This window comes from Pistacia vera, unplaced genomic scaffold, assembly GCF_008641045.1.
Source record: "Pistacia vera cultivar Batoury unplaced genomic scaffold, PisVer_v2 Contig640, whole genome shotgun sequence".
Classification (NCBI taxonomy): Eukaryota; Viridiplantae; Streptophyta; class Magnoliopsida; order Sapindales; family Anacardiaceae; genus Pistacia; species Pistacia vera.
The window spans coordinates 119,377-127,007 of NW_022196491.1; the positions used below are offsets into that span (position 1 = coordinate 119,377).

Consider the following 7,631-nt stretch of genomic DNA (forward strand, 5'->3'; position numbering starts at 1 on the left):
GTTTACACATTACACTCATACTCATCTTCTTCTTCATTAGCCGCCGCTGCCCTCTCATCTCAAAGACTCAAACTCATCTTCTTCTTCATTACATTTACAGATTTACTCGTCTCTCCTCCAGTCCTCCTCCCGTCCTCTCCTCTCAAATTGGCTTGTTTTCTCTATCTTCTTCTTTATGCACGCGCCATGGTGTAACCTTAGCAGCCGGGGAAGTTGTTTTGGCTTTACAGCAACCTTATGCTCTTTCCACAGGTTGGTACTCATTCCTTCCTCTTGAACCTTATTTTAGCTGAATGGAAATGCATTTCGAGCATATATTATCATTTAGAATATAAATTATACATACCCAATTGGAGAGGCTTTGATTTGGGGCCCCAAGGTTGAAAGATTGGTGCGTGTAATGCACTAGTTGAAGTAGCATGTGGAAAGGAAATGGAGTTGCATTTAAGCTACTGGCTTTTGTAATAAACAGAGAAGAGTAATAGTTTGTCAGGGGTTAGGAGCAAGAGAACGTGCAGTATTTGAAGGGCACATAGATCTGGATCCACTCAAAATACACAGTAGTGGTAGCTGCAGCAATTGATGGTTCTTCAGCTGTAGTTCTGCTACCATCTGCAACTTGGTAGCCTCGACAGGAGGCGGTGGTTTCGCTATTATAGTAAATTTAGAATATGTATAATTTATATTTGTCTTGCAGTTATTGGTAGTAGGATCATATATTTGCATTAAGTTAGATATTAAGAATATTTATAAGAAATCTTATGAAACTGCGTAAAAAGAGAAGTCTGAATTCTTTGCTTATTTTTTTTTATCATGTCATGGACCTCATGTTCAAGAAGACAAATTGAACTCAACTGAACTGCAACATATATTATCATTGAGTTTTTCTAAACTTTGAATCAATTGTGCAGCCAAAATTTGGTGGGAAAATAATAGACATTGTCTCTGGAGATATTGGAAGTTTGGAACACCTGAACAGCAAGCTGCATCTTTAAACGCAGTCAGGGACACCATCCTTGGGATCTTTCTTATTGTTGTTGTTGGGTATGATAATTTCTTGCTTACTCTTGATATATGAAATATCAGTAAAAGATTTACTTGTCTATTTGCTTCCTAATCTGCTATTTGTTTAAACAATTCTTAATTAATTTTATGTCTCCCATACAAATACTTTTAGGTGTCAAATATCATGTCTCCAACAATAAAATATCATATTTACCTTAAGGAAATTCATACTAAATGAGTTTGAATTAGCAGCTTTAATATTGTTACTAAAATGAGACTCAGTTGGCTTGAAGCTTAGTATGCAATGTGATTAAAACATATTAGATATGAGACTAGAAAAATGCAAAGAGAGAGCACGAAAGATAAAACAAGAGACAGTATCTCTTATCCTTCTTCATTCTTTCCTCAAAGGAGTTTGTGATGTTACATGCTGGTTAATTAGGCCAATTATTTTTTCAAGAGAGATTGAAGGTTTCTTTTATTTGGCAATATATAATGTCCAATTATTTTTTTATGTCCTCAACTTTTAATAATTTTATTTGGAAATCTTATTTCCAAAATAAAATTAAAATTATTATCGGGTTTTAATGACAATTAAGGCGGAGCTAGATAGAATTTCTTTTTTGAAAAATGCAATATTAGCACTTTGATTTTATTACATTTCTTTCCGATGAGTATCATTTGTAATAGGAGTAATCCACCATGTATAATTCAAACTTATAATATTTAATATGGATTACAACTATTTGACTAGACTGTTGAGGGTGATTGAACTCAAGAAATAACAATGGCTTCTGTGAAATGTGTTGATTATCAGGGGTATGTTGTTTATGTCTTTCATTAGCTGGTGGCCTATCATCTTTTGTGACTCTAGTTCAACTCGACATCAACAATTTTAAATTTTGTTGATGAGCATTTATCAAGTTTAGTAGGCGATGGTCAAGCTTGTGTGTTTGCTCTTAATTTTTAGTGCAGCGTGGGTTGGATGAGAGCGGCAGTGCCCAGATGCATAGGAGGATGTTAGCACTTGCATATCCTGTATTTGAATGAAATTGTCTTTGTTTTGCTCTCTTTTTTTAAAGGGAATATTATAAGTTATAAGTTAATAAGGAATAAAATTAGTTTGGTGAAATTAAGTCACCTCGCTGGCTACCTATAGGGCTATAACAATAAAAGTTAAATGGGTTGAGTACAAATTAGTTAATAACTTTAAGATACCATAAACAAGAATCCTATGGAATCATTCTCTTTATTTAGAAAATATTAAAGCTGATATCATATTATTTATATGTTTATTTTATTTTTCTGCAGTGACATTTGCTGAAAAAAAATGCATTCTCTTTATTTAGAAAATATTAAAGCTGATTTTATTCCTCTTGTAGGTGATTCCGTGATTGCACTTGGCCAATTGAAGAATGCTTGAGCCTTAAAGTTGAGGGGAGATGCCGGTTTACAACTTTCATTTGTTATTTCTTAATCACTTTTGTACTTGATCATTAAAATTTAAAGGAACAGTTTGTATTTTATGATAATGTAATTGGTGATTATTAGTTATTATGCTTAGATGAGAAGAATTCAGTAGCATTAATTGGTTAAATTGTTGTGGATCTTTTGGTTTCTTGAAATTGTCATCCAAAAATAGGAATTTTTTTATCATAACATATAAAAAAAAAGACAAAAAAAAATTTATTAATAAAATCGGTTTGCAAACCGGTTAATCGGATTGCAAACCGAAAATTCGGTTTGGTTTGCAAACTGGTTAATGCAAAAATCGGACCGGTTTCGGTTTGCCATATGGCTTGAATCGAAAAATCGGTTCGGTTACAAAATGCATGAATCCGGTTCGGTTAACCAGATTTTTGCAGTCCTACCTATGCTATAGAGACTCTTTCGACTACGACGCTTCTTGCTTGGTTCCTCTTGGGTTTTCTCTTGTACGGGAGCGGAGTCATCGACATACTCTTTGAATTGCCCCTGCTTGATGAGGTCCTCAATTGCTTGCTTGAGGGCCCGACACTCATCAGTGTGATGCCCATTATCTCGATGATAGTGACATTATTTTTATTGTTTCTAGCTGAAGGGGGATTATAGGAATCTCTCCGCCTTGCACTTTTGTGGAAGTGCTCATGCGACGTGGCACGGGACGGCTCGGGCCGCGACATGTCGCTAAGTCGCAATGCCACAGGTATTCTACCCGGGGCGTGATCGGTGTTCACCGGTCCCTCGCAGCCTTTGGGTTCGCCATGCGCCACTTGCTTTCCCTTTCTTTGACACACTGTAGTGCGAGCGGTATGGGCTTTTGCCCTTTTTCGCCCTTTCACTTGACCTGCAGGCGTTTTTGGCGGTTGTACCGTCTCATTTGATTCGAGTGGCATGACCCGATCCAACCGGTCCAGCCTTTGGCTGACCGATTGGAGAGTATTGTTGAACCTCTCCAGGTAACTCATGACGGTTGGATCAAGCTGTGAGCTTGAAGGGATATCCCCCATTACATTTTGCTGGGTTGGAGACGCTCCTTCGGGAAAAGTGTCCTTCTGTACTTGGGGGATTTCTTCGTTGCCATAGTTGGTTCGCTCAGATTCGAAACCGCGAGCCATTTGCTGTAATGAGACCGATTAGTCAGAGATTCTCCTGATGAAGAACATGTATTAAATCAGGCCCTCTTTCTAGTGCCAAACTGTTGATGCTTGATTTTGACAACAACTGTTCGCACGTGAGAAATGCTGAGTGGGCTTAGAAGTCACACATGATTATGGAAGTGTTTAGTTAATTGAGGGGTGAAGAACAATGTTTAAAGTGGTTTGGATGCTCACAAGTCGAATCCTACGTCCACTGATATTGTATTAATGAGTGAAGTCAGGTCGCGTTAGGTGAGCTGAATTACAATTTAGAGAAAATAAATGAGAGAGATAGAGTGAGTATGCTATTCCAAAGTGAAATTAGTCAATCCCCAAAATCGGATAGAAGTCCTCTATTTATAGTAGAATGAACTAAGGTAATGATTATCAAATTTGCGAGTGGGGTAGATGCCGTGTAAATCCAACCCTGCGTCCCATTGCTCACTTGCCCGAGTGATTTCCTCGAGTCATGCAAGGATCGGACACATGGATCGTTTCCCACCTTTCGCCAACCTGGCATATACCTACTATACTGGCAGGAGCATGCCGCTCACGTCATCATGCGACTTGGCCGCATTTGAGCGGTCGTAGAACCTTCATAAACTCTGACCACCCATGCTGACAAGGTTCTACGTCAGCCCTACTTTTCCAGGCATAACAATAATGTTTTATATTTATTGCAGGATTCATTTTAATGGCAGATGTTTTGGTTAGGTACGGAGGGCAATGGACAACAACGGACGATAACATAATAGGTTGTGTTGAAGGAAAACATAAAATGCTTAAAATCCACCATGATATGACGTACGCTGGATTGCCTTACGACATCAAGGATGATAATGATGTTGCTTGTTGTCTCTCCTTTTGTCGAAACAACGTCAACTCTTTCATTCCTCTCTTCGTCACGCACACTTTGGGAGCACATAGATCCGAAAGTGATAGTAACCAATGTAACGACTCGATAAATATGACTGTTGAACCTTCTAATCTAGATTTATTGGGGTAGTTCTGTTTTCCCCCAAGGACTACTTATGAACTTTAACCTCCTTAGGTTGATGCAGATGAGGGCAGTGAAACCCCTTCGGGTTGATGGTAATGATGTTTAATTGTTATTTGCTTTGTAATTTGAGAGTTGTATGATGTTTCATTATTATTTGCTTCGTTATTCGTTACTTGTATAACGTTTCATTTTTACATTTATGACGTTGTTATGAGTAGTTGTTTTAAAATGTACATATATCGAACAGTAATGCAAACGGAGAATATGAAACAAAACAGACATATTACTATTGTAAACAAAGTTTGTACAATAAAAACAATTTGTAGAAATATAAAAATGAACCAAAAGGCTAACTAAATAACTACTCTCCATGAAAAAACTTGATGGCCATCTTAGTCTTAGGGAAAATACCATCTCGATAAATTTAAGCGTGAATACCCTACAGTTGTCTGAACTCGGACTCTATTGCGGCACGTCGACATGCCTTAAGTCCCGAACATCGAGGTCGTTTGAACTTAGTACAATACATCGATTGTAATAACATCTCTGGTATATATGTCACGTATGGATGCATCCGCTCTATGAAGCTGATAGCCTTCCATCGATTTATGTACAGTGAGCGACCAACCAAGCAAATCAATCTCATTGCAAACCCAATCCCAATGCTGACTCTTGGTAACTTGTGAACATTTAATATCAAATTAGTGAACACAAGATGATTAGAGAGCCCAACACTTTATTGAATGACATTTTACTTTCTCATCCAAACTTCACGACAAGAAATAAAGGCCCGATGTTGATTTCAGAATTAAAAGGAAATATACATTTGACTATTTGTACTCCTCCCCTTGAGACTGCTGATCCTTGATGGAATTGAGGAGCCATGAAATGAAAGTGGAGCCAATGGTGGTCCAATCCTACGGGAACGTGCTCTGGTATGCGTGTTGTTATCGCCTCAATAAACCCACATAGGAATCCATATGCTCTGACAATATAATTTACATTAGTGAGTATATAAACAACACTATATCGTATGCAATTCACACATGTATTAAATACTTGCATCATCAATCGACAATTGCACGAGGGTTAGTAGCATAGTCTTCCCGGCTTTGGGCCTTGCCTTCAAAGGGTCAGTGAAGGGACTTCTAGTGAGCGAACCTTTCCTAATGATATTGCCATGTAATGTCTGGGGACGGGATGAAATATAGTCACATTGTCATCAGTAGTGGCCATGTCGATTTGTACAACCTAGAACGACATAAAACATTAGTATTCATTACACGTAATTTTGATGCATTTCTATAACGAAAATTGGATATGTACTTGATGGGTGGGTGGAGTTTTTTCTTGCTCATCGGTCCTGATTTGCTATGTCAAACTCAACACCGATCCTACCATCCCGAGTTAATCAAGTGATTGTAATACACTGATATCAATTTGATAACTATAGATAGAATTTAATTTCAATTGAAATTCACCATAATCTTCCCTCTCCTTTTGTAGTAGGTTGATGACATCCCGAAAATCACTCACTCTTCTGTCAAGCTGACTCAATTTTAGAAATGAAATGAGATTGTACATTTGATATCAAGTTGCAGAACATCTACTTTTGCAATGCCAACATTTGCTGTACACGTGTCAAAACCTTGTCCATAGTCTTTGAGTTTCCAGCTCTAGTTTGGTCGGGCTCAGGCACTGGAGCAGACGGTGGAACATCGTCCTCCAAATTAGCATCATAGAACACTAGAAACACGAGTTCATCATGAATCAGTGAAGGATCCTTTATGAACTCCAACAAATCGGGATACCAATCTTGCTTCCTCTCAAGGACAATCGATACAAGCTTTGCCTTAACATCATTCTGTTAATATTTGTCAAACTGTTAGGAATATGCCCTAGATGCAAGATGGTTTTCAATGATAAATATTGGAATAATGAATAAAAGGGTTTTATTATGATAAACCATACAATGTATTAAATTACTAGATAACTTAATCAGCATAATGTCTAAAGGCTTCAGGACTTAGATCAATGTAAAGAACTACTTATATGAAATGGCCATAATGGGAGACATACTTCTTTATATAAGTCCAAAATTTGCTCACAACTTTAAATGAAGTTGGGTACTTCATTTAGTCAAGGTTGTCGTGTTGTTTGTTTCAATGGGAATGACAAGTCTCAAGTCATTAAAGTGGAGACTTTAGGGTAAAGACACTTGTGGATTTAGAATGCATTGAACGGGCCACATGAATTTAATGTTTAGTATAAATATCGCAACTAAACATAAAATTCACACTCTGGCAATTAAGGGCATGTCAATCTAAATCCTAAGTGGATAGAGTAGCTCTTGCCGAGAAGTCTGGTGTGTGGCTGTAGTGTCGAGAAGTCCGCTATGTCATTGTTGCTTTTTATGGGTGTACCAGCAATAAGAAGTTGATCTTGGGGAGGGTTTTTGATTGCTATGGATTTATTGGGGAATGGGGAGGAGAAATGCTGGTAGGTGAGGGGATTTTTATTTTTATTCTTTGATGATGATTTGGTGCAGTAACCAAGTGGAGAAATGCAAAATCTTTATGGGCTACTGCTGGGTGATTTTTTCTTCTTGGTTGAGTGTTCTACTTGTTATAGTGGCATCCGGTCAATTTATTTGGAAGGTAACAGGTTGGGCTTCCTGGAATGTAGGAATGGGGCTCCAGAACCATGTAGCAAGCTAGGCAAATTTGAAAATTAGAAGGGGCAAAGGCACGGAAAAAATCAGATCCCTTGGTAAAAGGATTCAGGAAATCATGATGGGAGGAGGAAAGAATAACCTTCTGGGAATTGTGGGACCTTGCTGGGAAGGCTGGTTGGGATCTATTTGGGTAATAAAGGGGTCTGGTGCTGGGGCTGGGGATGTAGAATGGGCCTTTTGTGTGGACTATTGACGTGGGCTGGTTGTATGGGTAGGCTATGTAGATGCATGGGCCGCCTTTTGGGTTTTCCAGAGTTCCTTTTTTGGGCTATGT

The 7,631-nt window shown here is 38.2% G+C and overlaps 1 long non-coding RNA gene across 1 annotated transcript; it reads left to right on the forward strand.

Moving 5' to 3' along the window:
- On the forward strand, positions 1-2,574 carry LOC116111512. Its single transcript, XR_004125081.1, has 3 exons — positions 1-252; positions 912-1,044; positions 2,388-2,574. It is a non-coding gene; the product is annotated as an uncharacterized LOC116111512 (long non-coding RNA).
- The last annotated feature ends 5,057 nt before the right edge of the window (positions 2,575-7,631 follow it).